The following is a 14,741-nucleotide window of genomic DNA, read 5'->3' on the forward strand; positions in this document are numbered from 1 at the left end:
GGCTCTTAATAAATGCTTATTGACTGACCGACTGACTAGCACAGCCCCTACCATATGGTAGTAGTTCACTAAATAAATGCTTGTTGTTTGATTGAAATAGGGAAACTGCTGAAATGAATTCTCCCCTTATGCTGATGAAGGGTGGAGCAGACACTGGCTTCTGAAGGAGAGAGAGAGAGAGCTGGCATAGTCAGCAGTGAGTGGGCTGAACACATACTGTGTAACTTCTATAACAAGGAAACACTTTGGCTATCAGTGAGTGACCAGACTCATCATGTAGAGATCCAATCAATAGCCTAGTGATTTATATAAACAGGAAAAAAAAAAAAAGACCAGACTGATAGAGAGGACTAAAATAAGAGCACAAAATTTTCAGAATTTTGATTGCCTTAATAAAGTAATCTGGTTGTGCAGTGATGTGACAGAGTATTCAGTGACTGACTTTTATGACCAAAAAAACCAAAAAAGGTGAATCAAGCATAATTATTAGGTCAATTTGATTGTCATATAGAAATGACCTGAAACCTACAGGTAACTTTGTGAAAAGGATCAAGACAGAGTAGTTGCTTTTTGAGACAAGAAAGCACACTGGACCAAGAATCAGGAGATTTAGGTTCAAACGATATTTTCAAATGTATTATTATTTATATTTTAAATATGCTAAGGCAGGTAGATGGTACAGTGGATACAGTACTGAACCTGGAATTAGAAAGACCTGAATTCAAATCCTACCTCAGACACCTACTAATTGTGTGACCTTGGGCAAGTTACAACTTCTATTCACCTCAGTTTCATTACCTGTAAAATGGGGATAATAATAGTACCTAGCCTCTAGGGTTGTCGTGAGGATAAAATAAGATAATATTTTGTAAACTCTAAAACACCAAATAAATGTGAGCTATTGTTATTATTATTATTATTAATAACATCACAGTGTTGTTAAGATAATCAGAAAATTCATGGAAAGCATGTTATACTCTTAAGGCATTTTGACACAATCACTATGGTTTTTATTTATTTTTTAATTTCTAAATTTAAAAAATTTACTTTTTTTTTTTGGTGAGGCAATTGGGGTTAAGTGACTTGCCCAGGGTCACACAGCTAGTAAGTGTCAAGTGTCTGACTCAGGTCCTCCTGAATCTATGGCTGGTGCTTTATCCACTGAGCCACCTAGCTGCCCCAACTATTGTTTTTAAAATATTTTATTATTTTCCCCAATTACATGTAAAAACAATTTTTAACATTCATTTTTTAAAATTCCGAGTTTCAAATTTTCTACTTCCCTCCATCTCATCTCCCTTTACTGAGATGGTAAATAATATGATATAGGTTATATAATATGTGCAATCATGCAAAACATATTTCCATAGTAGTCATGTTGAATCACTATGGTTTTCAAACCTGTTAAATGCTCTAACAATCTACCAAATAATCTAAATACGCCTTTTTTTTTAAAAAAGTGGACAATATGGAGTGCCTAGGCCCCTTATATCCTAATAATTAATAGCATTTATTTTGAATTATGTTTGTTTATGCATGCATATGAAATGTTTCTAATATTGATTTTGCTCATGATTTACTTATTTTAGGGAATTCTGTAGTTATCACTTTGTGGCAGATGAACTATACTCCTAAATGCTTTTGCCTATGGATAGATGCATAGTGTAATGGCAAGAATGTTGAATTTGGAGTTAATAGACCTGGGTTTCAAATCTAGATTACAGATACTAACCAGTGTATTCATGAGTAAATTTCAGAACTTTACTTTCTATAGTTATGAAATGGCGATAATAACGCTTTCATTGTCTGCTTCTGTTGCGGAGAAAGTGCTTTGTTAACTATAAAGAATGATATAAATATGGGCTAATATGTTAATGTATTTGTATTTAAGCATAGCATGGTAACTGGTACATGGAAATAAAAATGCTTTTCATTAATTCATCTATTTTATGTTTTTATTCCATTTTATTCAGGGAGGGGGTTAAGTAGTGAGGTGGATTGACTTTAGACTTTGTGTTGAATCTTCTCTGAGGTGCTTACTAGCTATGTGTTCCTGGACAAGTCATTTAACCTCTTTCAGTTTCCTCCTCTGTAAAACAAAGATAATAATAGCACTTAACTCATAGGGTTGCAAATCTTAAACAAACATTAACTGTCCTTGTCCTCATCAATAGTGGTGTCAAACTTAAATGGAAAGAGATCCCTGCTGGTTGCATATTGATTTAGAAAATCACAAATCAACATTATTTATGTTGTATTGTGGTGCAACTGGGTTGCAGTGCATAGAGCTGTGGTCCTCAAGCTAGAAAGACCTGAGTTAAAATCTAACATCAGATACTTAGCAGCTGTGTGACCCTGGGCAAGTCATATTACCCTGTTTGCCTCAGTTTCCTCATCTGTAAAATGAGCTGGAGAAGGAAGTGTCTAGATACTCTAGTATCTTTGCCATGAAAACCCCAGATGGGGTCATGAAGAGCCTGAAAAGACTGAACAAAATGTTGCATTGTATTTTTATTTTGTTAAACATGTCCCATTTTAATCTGGTTCTGGCCATACTGAGAATTTGGAGGGCTTGGAGTTTGACACTTTTGATCATCAACTTTATGCTGTATGTATGTCTTACATACAATATATGTCTAAGAGTACCTACCATCTTGTATTGTGGGCCCTAAAAAGGAAAAATTGCTGTTATGAAGTCCTCTATTCAATGTCTCATCTAATGTCATGTATAATTAGGTATTTAGCATATCCTTGGTTCCTATTGCTGATTAAAGTGTATGCAAATCTCATTATTACTGAATGTGGATGCATGATAACACCATGCATTTTACTCATGTCGGGACATTTGGCCTTCTAATTCTTGCTGGATTTTTTCCCTCTTTTAATTTCTTTAGTATAAATTTCTCCTCCCTGTTTGGGAAAGCAAGATTCTGGTAATTCACTATTTAGCTTGATTTTGGTGCCATTAAAATGTAAGCTTCTTACGGGCAGGGACGATTAAAATTTTTTAAAATTCCCTTAGTGCCTAGTCTTGTGTTCGTTACATAGTACACTTAGCAAATACTTGTTGAATTGAATTCTCATTCAGCTGCAACAATTAACCTAGGGTCATGGTGTACCTGACAGTGCTTGTAACTGCCTTGTAAGCAGCAACTCAGAATTCTCCATTTATTGTTTATGTTGGAACATCAGGTAGCATGGTTAGAAATGTATCCCAAATACTGGTATAGCATACCTCTTCCCACTAACATTCCTTTCCTAAACCTGAAAATAAATATCCAGTGCCAATACGTATCTGGCAACTCTGGTAAAGTTCATATTTTGGTTATAAATGGGTTCACTTTATTGACTATGGTCTCTTTATGCTGGCCTTGCAGTTCCTCTGTAGCCAAAGGACTTGGCTATTCTTAGCAGTTATTCTTGGCTGATTATGCGTTATATATTCAGATCATTATAAAAAGTGACTATGCAAAGAGACATCCAGTTAATGCAAACTCTAGGAGTCTAATGAAGAGTTCTGTGTGCTATTATTTTATTTGAAAAAAAAGAAATCCGCCCTTCTTGAACTAGCTTGTTTTCTATTTTGCTCTTATCTGGAGAATCTCTGAAATATCTTAACTTCTAACAGACATTTCTGAATCCAACATATTTCTTAATATAAAGAAAAGATGGAAATTTGTTTCTGTTAATTCAGTCAATCAATAATCATTCAACGGACATTTGTTAAACACCTGCTGTGTTTTAGGCACCAGCAAAAAATGAAACAACCCCTATTCTTGTGAATTGTATTTTTTTTATTTTTAAATTTAAAATTTTTTTTTGGCGGGGCAACAGGGTTAAGTGACTTGCCCAGGGTCACAGAGCTAGTAAGTGTCAAGTGTCTGAGGTCGGATTTGAACTCAGGTCTTCCTGAATCCAGGGTCGGTGCTCTATCCACTGTGCCACCTAGCTGCCCCTCCCCCCACAGATTGTATTCTAATGAGAGGAGCAACAAGTACGTATGATTACATATAGGAAATAGGTAAATGCAAGGTAGTTGGGAGAAAGTGCAGGCATTACTAGTTAGGGAGATATAGGTCTTTATGTAGAAGGTGTTATCTGAATTGTATCTACACAAGGTCAATTTGGCTGGATCGCAGTGTGTGGGAGGGGGATGATGTCCAATGTTGGAAAGATTAAGTTGGATCTAAATTGTGAAAGGCTTTAAAAGTTAAAGAGAAGATTTTATCTTTTATTGTAGAGGCAATAGGGAGCCACTGGTGGTTATTAAATAGGGGATCAGATCTGCCTTTAATGAAAACCACTTTGGCAGCAGTGTATAGGACAGAATGAATGGGGGGCAGGGAGAGAAGTTGAGGAAGGAAGACCAATTAGATGGTGGTTATTCAAATAATCTAGGAGAAAAGCGAAGGTGTCTGGGTGAGTAGAAAGGGTTGTTTCAACTCTTTCTCCAAGGAAAGCCAACACTGTCAAATGCAGCAGATATGTTGAGAAGGATGAGATCTGAGAAAAGACCATCAGATTTTTCCATAAAGAGATTTATGGTAACTTTGATGAGAGAAGTCTCAGTCGAATTATACAGTCAGAAGCTGGATTGCAAAGGAATGAGTGAGAGGAGCAAATAACGGCAAAGAGGAAGCAGACAGCTTCTCCTAGGAGTCTGGCTGAGAAAGGGAGAAGAGATATGGGATAATAGCCTGAGGACATGGTAGGGAAGATGAAGGATTTTTAAAGATGGGGGAGATTTGGGCATGTTTGAGGTCAGTAGGAAAGAACCTGTAATTTGGAAGCTTAAATTTAGAGAGAAGGAATGATTGATGATTCAGTTTTCTGGAGAAGATGGAATTGGATCAAGGACACATGTTTGAGAGTCTGGCCTTGCTGAGGACAGGGGTAACCTCTCCCTGGCAACACCAGCTTGTGTCTTGTGGAGTGTGAGTATTGTCTGTGCTAGAAAGGCTAGCCAGGTCATAGTGAAGAGTAGGAAATGGAAGGAGTATGAGAGAAAGGTCTAAGACAAAGGGAATTTTTTCACTATGGAATGGGAATTCTAGAGTGCACAGTGGAAGGGGTGGGCAGGATTGGAGTGGGACATGGGTGGGGTAAAGTTGAGGTTATTCACTTTCTTGCAAGCATTCTTCAACAGTCCCTTGACATTTCCTGTTTTGTGGACTCAAAGACAGAAAGAAAGAAAAAAGAGGAAAAGAAATATATAAAACTGGAATTAGGAAGCTATGGTAAAAATCCTGTTTCACAGATGAATTTTGTATCATTTAGCTTCCATGAAATCCTTTCCCTTTGAGTTTGGGGCGGAAGCATAGATGTGTGCATATTAAATATGTGGGCAATAAGAAGGCTCCAAGGAAACAGAACAGTTGTGAGCTGTTATGCAATGATTTACTGGATCAAATGTCAAGTGCAGTAATTCACTCACTCCCTGGTCTGTCTTCTGGCTTTCACTTCCTGTGAAGTTCTCTGAAAAGCTTGCCGGGTTATCTACAGTTATCTACAACTTTTGAGAATTTATGAAAGGTCCTAAACAGTCAACTATAATTTTTTTTCTTAGATCGTTTTTTCAGGACACTTAGTACTAGTAGATTTTCTAAAAGAGTAGTTGATCACCACCATTACCATTTGACTTTCTCCATGACAGATTTAAAATTCTGGATCCCTAATCAAAATTTTGCAAAGGGGGAGTCCCAGCAAAAATCTCACACTAGGAGTAGCCCTGGCTCTTCTCCCTTTCTTTGGGTCCCAGGTACTGCAGGACTCTTTAGCGGCGGTTGGTAGGCCAGATAAGCTAATGTGAGAGATTAGAGTGCTACTACAATTTGGAGATTCAAAAATGAAAGCTGTGGTGAAGTAAGGAATCCTAGCCTTTCTAACAAGCTTGGAAAATGCTTGGAAAGCACTTGGGCCTAGTAGAATCCCTAGTTTTTTTGTTTTGTTTTGTTTTGTTTTGTTTTGTTTTTTAGTGAGGCAATTGGGGTTAAGTGACTTGCCCAGGGTCACACAGCTAGTAAGTGTTAAGTGTCTGAGGCCAGATTTGAACTCAGGTCCTCCTGACTCCAGGTCCGGTGCTCTATCCACTGCGCCATCTAGCTGCCCTGAATCCCTAGTTTTTTTCAAAGCTCAGCTCAAATAACATCTCCTACCTGAAGCCTTCCCACATCCCTCTAGTTCTAGTGCACCCTTCCCAAAAATTCCTTTGTGTTTACTTTTTATATGTGTTAAATTTACTTATCTGTGTATATGCCATTTCCCTCTCAACAAAATGTGAAAGGTGGGTGCATTGTAAATGCTTGTCAAATGAATGAATGAATGAATGAATGAATGAACGAATGAATGAAAGCATGGAAGAAGTGTACTTAAGAAAAACTGTCAAGGTTAACAGAACTTCTACCTTAGAAACACTGTTTAAAAATTTACTTCTGTGCTATAGGATTAAGAACCAGTTTAGAAATTATTAAGATTACAAAGAAGGGATATAATTGCATAAAGAAATGATCCTATCTTGCAATTAGTCATGTCCTAAATATCCAAGTCCTACGTTACTCTAACCTCAGACAATAGAATTCTTATATAGGTGGTATAGCTCATTTTTGTGAGTTTAAATCTATCCTCAGACACTTGCTAGCTGTGTGACCCTGAGTAAGTCACTTAACCCTGTTTGCGCCTAAGTTCCTCATCTGTCAAATGAGCTTGGAGAAGGAAATGGCAAATCACTCCAGTATCTCTTTGCCAAGAAAAACTCAAATGGGGTCGTGGAGAATTGGATGAGACTGAAAAAATGACTCAACAACAAGAAATTTTTAAGACCTTTGCTTTGGAAAGCAGAGCAGATAGAATAAAAAAAAAAGATTAGAACTTAAAGAACCTTAGATATCATCAATATAATCCAACCTCTTCAAAATGAAATAACCAATAAGACCGCGTGGTAAAATGGGAAAAGTTCAAATTCTGGCTCTAAAATTAACTACCTGTGGGACCCTGGGGAAGTGAATTAAGTTTCTCAGACTCTGTTCCTCATCTGTAAAACGAGAAAGGCACACTAGTTGCCCTCTAAAATCCCCTTTTCTTCTAAACCTATCAACCTTGAAGCAGCAGAACCAAGATGCAAACCCAAGTTTTATGTCTCCAGACTGATTCAGGGCTCTTTCTAGGACTCCAACGGAATTGACTCTCAAAGAAGGAATTATGTTTACCTAGCAGATATGCTCGTTAGCTCAAAACATAGCTTGTGGGACTAATTTTAGGGCTATCATCCTTCTACTTTTCTCAGTATTTTTTCCTGAGTATTTTGACAATTGACTCCTTACTCTAGTTTCCATTTCCCTACCAATTTAAAATGACAATTATGGTGGTGGTGGTGATGATGATAATTATAATAAAATATGGAAGTGTTCCCTTTTCTTTTCCAGAAGAAGGCCAGAGAAGATTAAAAGCATTTTAGTATTTCACCCAACCAAAGTAAGGGTACAAACAGTGATTAGGAAAAGAGAACAGTAGTGTTCATAGAAGGAGATTGCCTAGTTAAGGGCATCTTTAGGCCTCCTCAGTGGAATAGAACTTTCTTTCCTTCATCCCAAAGTCCTATATATTCTGAGAAGGGGTCTAGAAACATTCACTCTAACAAAAAAAAATATATTTATTTTAGAGAAAGGTACAGTTTGTATTCTGTGGCAATGTTTCAACCATGTGCTGAGGATGCTTTTTTGGCAACAGTGTAAATAACAACTCCTTGTTTATTCTGGAGACGATAGTTTATATTCTGTTATACAAATCAATTGTGAAGTATATGATGGAAGAGAAGCGAAGGAAGGGGAGAAATTTTTTGAGAAAATAAAATATAATGCCAGTTACAGTAACTCAGATATATATGTAGATAAATGTTACTTAAGTTTATGACAGTAAGACACATACACACACACGAATACTTTAAACATAAGTTCAAAATTTGGCTTTGTCATTAATTACCTTGTGTGACTGTAGGGAAGTCACTCTGGACCTCAGCTTGAGTATTTGTAAAATGAAATGGTTGGACTAACAGTCTTAAAGGTTTTTTCTACCTCACAAGCTAAGATTCTATTTAATTTTTTTTCTTAAATCTTTAACAGACATTATATAAGGCAGTATGGCATATAGAGCTGATGTGGGAACCAGGAAATCGTGAGTTCAAGTCTACCTCTGACACATGTTGCCGTATCACCATAAGCAATTCACTAAACCTCTAGGCAACCCTCTGTGAGAAAAAAATGGGTTTTGGGGGTCCCAGAGGCGCCCCCTCCACTCGAAGGCCAACCCAGAGTCAGTAAAGTTGGACTTCAGACTCTGAATAGAGACAATAGAGATTAAAACCACACCTACCTGAAAGCCTTCCCCCCCCCTCCCTCCCAGGGTCTGTCCTCTGGACTCTGACCTCAGCACATGGACCACCCTCAAGTCCAGTAAACCAATAGATTTTAATGATCCTAGCAAATTAGCTTTGAGCAGTGTGTAAGGGCCACCTCTCCTCCAGACTGCAGGGTGCTTATGCTCTCTCACCGGCTCTCTGGAGGTGGCAGCCACAAGGCCCCCTCAGGATCTCTCTCTATCTCAGGTAATGTAGGGCTTTTGAACTTTCGGAGTCATGTGCTTGCTTATTACTAATATTTAATAAGATTTAATAAATGCTTCATGCCAAAACCTGGTGCAGTAGCCTCTAATTTATAAGTAGCAATATATTAGAAACCCCAGCTAAGTTCCCTAAAACTTGGGACAGAGATAGGCACCCCATATAATTTCGAACAACATACCTCTAAGGCCATTAGTTACGGAGAAGACACCAGCCAGCATTAATACAGAAAGTATTTTTATCTGGGAAGTTTCTTACATCAAAGAAATCACAGTTCCTGACCCTGTCCCTTATTATTTGTGTGTATTTTTGTATTGCTGTAGACAAAGGTGAAAGATGGGAGCCACTCTTAAGTTAAAAGTTAGTGACATTTCTCCATGAGAAATTAAGGTAAAAGGAATTCTAGTGCCATGTTTCTATCTTAGTTACTTCATACATATTTCAATAAAGATTTCAAAAAAAATATTCACTGCAATGATGATGATTTTAAGCACATTTAAAAATCTTTTTGTTTACGTTAGAGCTCGAAAGATGAACAATATGTCAATTAGCTTAATGGAATTTTGCATAAAAAAGGAAGGGTGGCTGAGAAGTGACAAATTTGTCCCTGACAGGGGTATCTGGAGAAAGTACCCCATGGACTCATCTATTTTAAACATTTCAATGCATTGCTTTGGTGAGTGAATTAATCACGTGATCACGAGAGGATAAAAACAGTATTTGCCTTGAAACAAGGAAGAATATAACTCAGTAGGTGACTCAAATGTCTGCTTAGCAAAGCTATGGGGGAACTTTGGCTGAATTCTTGGAAACCCACCATATTAGACCAGAAGTAATTAGACTAGAGTTGGCAAGATCTACTGGTCTCTGCTATTTCCTTTGAACTTAACATTCATTAAAATTCTTTGTATCCAGATTGAATTTTGTTTTCATCCTCAAGTTGTTAGCCTTTCAACAGGCTTATTATTGGTTCTCTCTTCTAACACATAGTAGAATTATTATGATTTTAAGTGCCTGACCTCTTCACCAAAACAGAGAAGATAAGTGAATAAGGACCATTTGACATTAAATAATTGATTGCAAAACATTTAGAAAGGGTACCTTTATTTCTTTTGTAAGGAGATTAAATAATTAGAAGAATGAATTTTCACATACATATGTACTTGTGATAGAAAAGGGGGGAAGCCCTGAAAGATAACCACCGTCAATACCCTGCCCCCCTCTGTTAAAAATGTTAGGCTTATTGTTTTGCAATGAGGTCATGTATAAGGCATATTTGGAATATTAGCTTGTGATAAAATTTCCTCTTCCCCTAAAGACCACTGTGAATTTTGGGGAAGACAGTTTATGGTAGGGGACCACTGTTGAATGCAAGTGTTTGTGTTTGTGTGTGTGGGGAGGTGGGGAAAGTGGGGGATAAGGATTTTAAAAAGATATAATCAGAGCCAATAAGAGTTGCTTTTGAAATGCAAACAGAATTTGCAACTCCTAGAATTAAAAAAAAAAAAATAAGGTGACCTGGATGTAATTGGGCTGGTTGTAAGAGAAAAATGCCCAGGGAGTGAGATAAATGAGTGATACAGATATCCAGAGAATTAAAAAAGCAAATGGAAGAAAGTAAGACTAGGGTGACAGAGTGGGAGAAGCATGTAGAAAAGGAACAGAAGGGAAGGGCAATAGGTTTATCCAAAATCACTATGGATGCAGAGTGCAAGGATGCGAGACAGAGCCTGTCAGATTATCTTAAGACAGGAGGAACAGAATATAAGACAGAGGATAACTAAAATATCATAAGGGAAAGAAGGAATAGGCCTATCTCAGAGTCCAGAAGTAAGTAAGAAGAAAGGATTTCTTCAGGTTCTAGCTAGCTGCATGGGTGAAGAAGGTGACCTTAACGTGTTGTTTTGACTACAAGCCAAAGCTTTGGACCTGAAACCTGAATAGGAAAGATTCTTACTCATCAAAGACTAAATAAGGTCGCTTGACTCAGTACTACAAGGATGGGAGTAGGATGAGCCTGTGAAAAGATTGAGTCTGGGAAACTCTGGTAGTTTTATAGTTGAGACAAGCTGATGACATTTGAATCCAATCTAGAGAACATTTATTAAGTGTCTACTATGTGCAAAATGGGCAGCTAAGTGACGCAGTGGAGACAGTGAAGGGGCCTGGAATTAGGAAGACTCATCTCTGTGAGTTCAAATCTGGCCTCAGACACTTACTAGCTGTGTGACCCTAGACAAGTTACTTTACCCTGTTTGCCTCAGTTTCCTCATCTGTAAAATGAGCTGGAAGAGGAAATGGCAAATAATTCCTTTTGCCAAGAAAACTCCAAATGGGGTCATGAAGACTGGGACTGGACTGAAAGGACTGAACAACAACAAAAGGTGCATACAAACTCAAAATGGAAAACTCTCCCAGCCCTCCAGGTACTTGCATTCTCCTAGGTGGGGAGGGATACATGACATAAATAGGTAAGTGTATACATGATGATAGAGACAGATGGAGATAAAGAGAGAGGCAGTTGCTAGAATGAATAACTAAGGAGGTAACAAAAGCTTTCCTAGATGAGGTAGCACATGAACCTTGAAAGAAGCTAGGGATTATAAAAATGGAGGGAAGGAAGGAAGGAAGGAATTCCATGCCTGAAGGAAAACCTGCATAAAGACAGAGAAGAAATGCTAAATAGGAAATAGTGAATAGGCCATTTGGGCTGGAACTTCTTTACCCTCTGCATTTATCTGAATTTATCACTCAACTGTTCTCCAAAGTCACTAGTGGTCCCTTTATTGCCAAATTGGATGACCTTTTCTCAATTTTCATCCTTCTTGATCTCTCTGTGGCATCTGACATAGCAGATCATTCTCTCCTTCTAAACTTTTTTTCTGGGTTTTCATGATTGTTTTCTCTTGGCTTTCTTCCTAATTGTTTGCCTCCTCTTTTTCATTCTTCTTTACAGAATTATCCTCCAAGTCATGCCTACCACTCTGGGTGTACCCCAAGTCACTGTGGTGGGCCCTCTTCTCTTAAAAATGTCTCTCTTAATAGTCTTATCAGCTCCCATGATTTCAATTGTCATCTCTTTTTAGATGACTTCCAAATAATAGATCCAGTATTAATGTCTTTCTTGAGCTCCAGTCTCACATTGTGAATCGACTACGAAGACATTTCTAATTGGGTATCCCAAGCTGAACATGTCTAAAAGAACTCATCTTTTCCCCCAAACCCACCTTTCTTCTGAACTTCCCCATTGCTATTGCGGGTACCATGCTTCTTCCAATTATGCAGGTTCACAACCCTGGTGTCATCTTCAATTCCTCATTCTCATTTAGCCCACATACTCATTCAGTTGTTCAATCTTGTTTCTCTTATCTCTTTGATATCTCCTCCTCTCTCCACTCATAAAGCTACCACTTTACCTAACTTAAATCCAATTCAGGAACAAGTCAAGACATCATTACCCTGTGATATCCTCTCTGAAAAGTAAGGGTGAGGGGGCAGCTAGGTGGCAGAGTAGATAAAACACTGGCCCTAGATTCAGGAGGACCTGAGTTCAAATCTGCCCTCAGACACTTGACACATATAGCTGTGTGATCCTGGGCAAGTCACTTAAGCCTCATTGCCCTGCCCCTCCCCCCAAAAAAGAAAAGTAAAGGTGAACAACAGCCATCACTCTAATTCAAGCCCTCATTATCTTTTGCCTGCACCATCTCGGTGACCCATTTGGTCTCTTTATGTGACCATTTTCTCTACTCAGCATTACTCTAGTGGCTCATTATTATCTTTAGAATAAAATGCAAACTCCTGTTTCACACTGAAAGCTCTTCACAACCTGGCCCCTTACCACATTTCTAGTCTACATATACATTTCCTTCCTCCAAGTTTTCTAGCTTATTTGCTAATCCTCACATAAGACTTTTCATCTCTATGCATTTACATGGATTGTTTCCTAAGACTGGAATGCTGTCCCTCCATACCTCTGTCTCCTGGATGTCTAATTTCCTTCAAGATTCAGCTTAAGCACCATCAACTGCAGGTCTTTCCTGGTCTACTCCTGCCCCCCACCTAGTTCCTTCTCCCCCGCCAATCTCATATTTGATTTGTATTTATCTTGAATATATTTATATATATATATATATATATACATATATTGTCTCTGCCATTAGAATGTAAGATCCTTGAGGACAGAGAGCTTTGGCTTTTTAAAAAATATCCTTAGTGCTTATCTCTATGTGTCTAGTGCATAAGAGGACCTTAATAAGTGTTTGCTAATTGTTGGCTGATAAAAACATTGTGAGAGGAACAATGTGCAATAAATCTGAAAATTTAGGGAGCCAAGCTGTGAAGGGGTTTAAAAGTCAAGTTAAGGATTTTGTGTTTTATCCTAGGGATAAAAGCCACTGAAGAGTCTTGTGTAGGGAATAATGTGGCCAGCTTTGTTCTTTTAGAAGATTAATTTGCTGTGTGGAGGGTAGCATGAAATGGGAAAGACTTGAAGTTGGGAGTTCAATTAGTGGGATATTGTAATCATCCAGGTGAGAAGAGACTAAAGGAGGGTGATGACTATAGAAGTGGAGAGAATGAGATGGATGTGAGAGATGTGGAGGAAAGTTCAACAAGACTTTGTAAATGATTGGGCATGGAAGGTAAGGGAGAAAGGAAAGAATAAAGAATGATTGCTAGGTCATGGATGGTGGGGCCCTCAACAGAAAGAAGTTTGGATTCAGATGACATTCCCTATCTCTGTATAGTCTATACTCCCCAATTCCCTCTACTGTAGTAAAGTTTTCACTGTACACGTAAGCTATGTATGTTGAACTACAGCTTACAAGTTGGGGGACTTGAATCCAAACTGGATTCCAGCCCAGGAGGGATGTGAAGCTTTTAAGAATAAAACTCCAAAGACACAGAGAAACAATTCCAGTAAGGAGGACAATGAGGGAACTCTCTAAAGAGACAAATGTATGTGCACATTGGCCAGTTTGGATTTACTTTTACAGAAGAAGGATACAAGGGCCGGTTTCAGAGGATGAATTCCAAAGTGTAACACTGTAAGTCCTGAAGGAACAGTGTCAAGATCAATAAAGCTTCAGAATGAGCTAAGGCTGATGAACTAAGCCAAGAACAACAAAAAAGTGGTTGTTGTTGATTTTTTTTTTCCTATATTGGGGAAAATAGAAGGATCAACGAAAGAACAGGAATACTGCACAGGGTGACCAGAATGATAACAGAAGACAAGAGAGTGAGAAACTTTTTAACTTCATTTTGCTTCTCTTGTTTTTCCTCCTTCTCTGCCAAAAAGAAAAAATCATTAAACTGGAAAGTACAGAATAAAAATGGCTAACATGGAGTCGAAAGCCAAGATAAGTACGGATATAATAAAAACTTCTAGCTTAATGAATTCAAGTCACCAGGTGCAGAAAACTACATTCTATGACATTGAAAGAACTGACAGATCTGACCGCTGAGCCACTGTGAATGAGCTTTGAAAGATTATAGAGAATGGGAAGGGTACCCCAGAACTGGAAAAGGGCAGATGTTGTTCTGCTTTTTTTTTAAAGAAAAAATTAGAAACTGAAAGATAACAGCTGGTGACTTTGGCTTCCAATCTTGGCAAAATTCATGAACACTGTTAAAAAGATGGCTACTGAACATTTAGGAAAGGAAGCATTAACTGGAAGAAAGAGTTAATACAGCTTCATACTGGCAAAATTCACACTAGAGACATGTCAAGACTATTTCCTTTTTCGGATAGGATTGCTATTTAGGTAAATCAGAGGAGTGTGGTAGATATAGTTTACTTGAATCAACATAGAATTTGACAAGTATTTTGTACTATCCTTATGAACCGAATAGAGAGTTGTAGACTAGACAGTGCTATAGTTGGATTCAGTAGGGATGAATGACTAGATTTATCCATTACTTAATAATGGTGTACATAGATGTCTTGCTTAATCTGCAGCAGGTTAGCTGATGCATAGTATTCAGTCAGGACTGAAAAAGACCTAATAGATTAGAATGTTTGGCTGAGCTTTTTTAGATACATTTAATAGGAATAAATAGAAAATCTTCTATTTGAACACAAAAAAGAAACTTCATAAACAGAAGATAGATTGTGTGGCTATAAAAC

The sequence above is a fragment of the Dromiciops gliroides genome, chromosome 3 (assembly GCF_019393635.1).
Source record: "Dromiciops gliroides isolate mDroGli1 chromosome 3, mDroGli1.pri, whole genome shotgun sequence".
Classification (NCBI taxonomy): domain Eukaryota; kingdom Metazoa; phylum Chordata; class Mammalia; order Microbiotheria; family Microbiotheriidae; genus Dromiciops; species Dromiciops gliroides.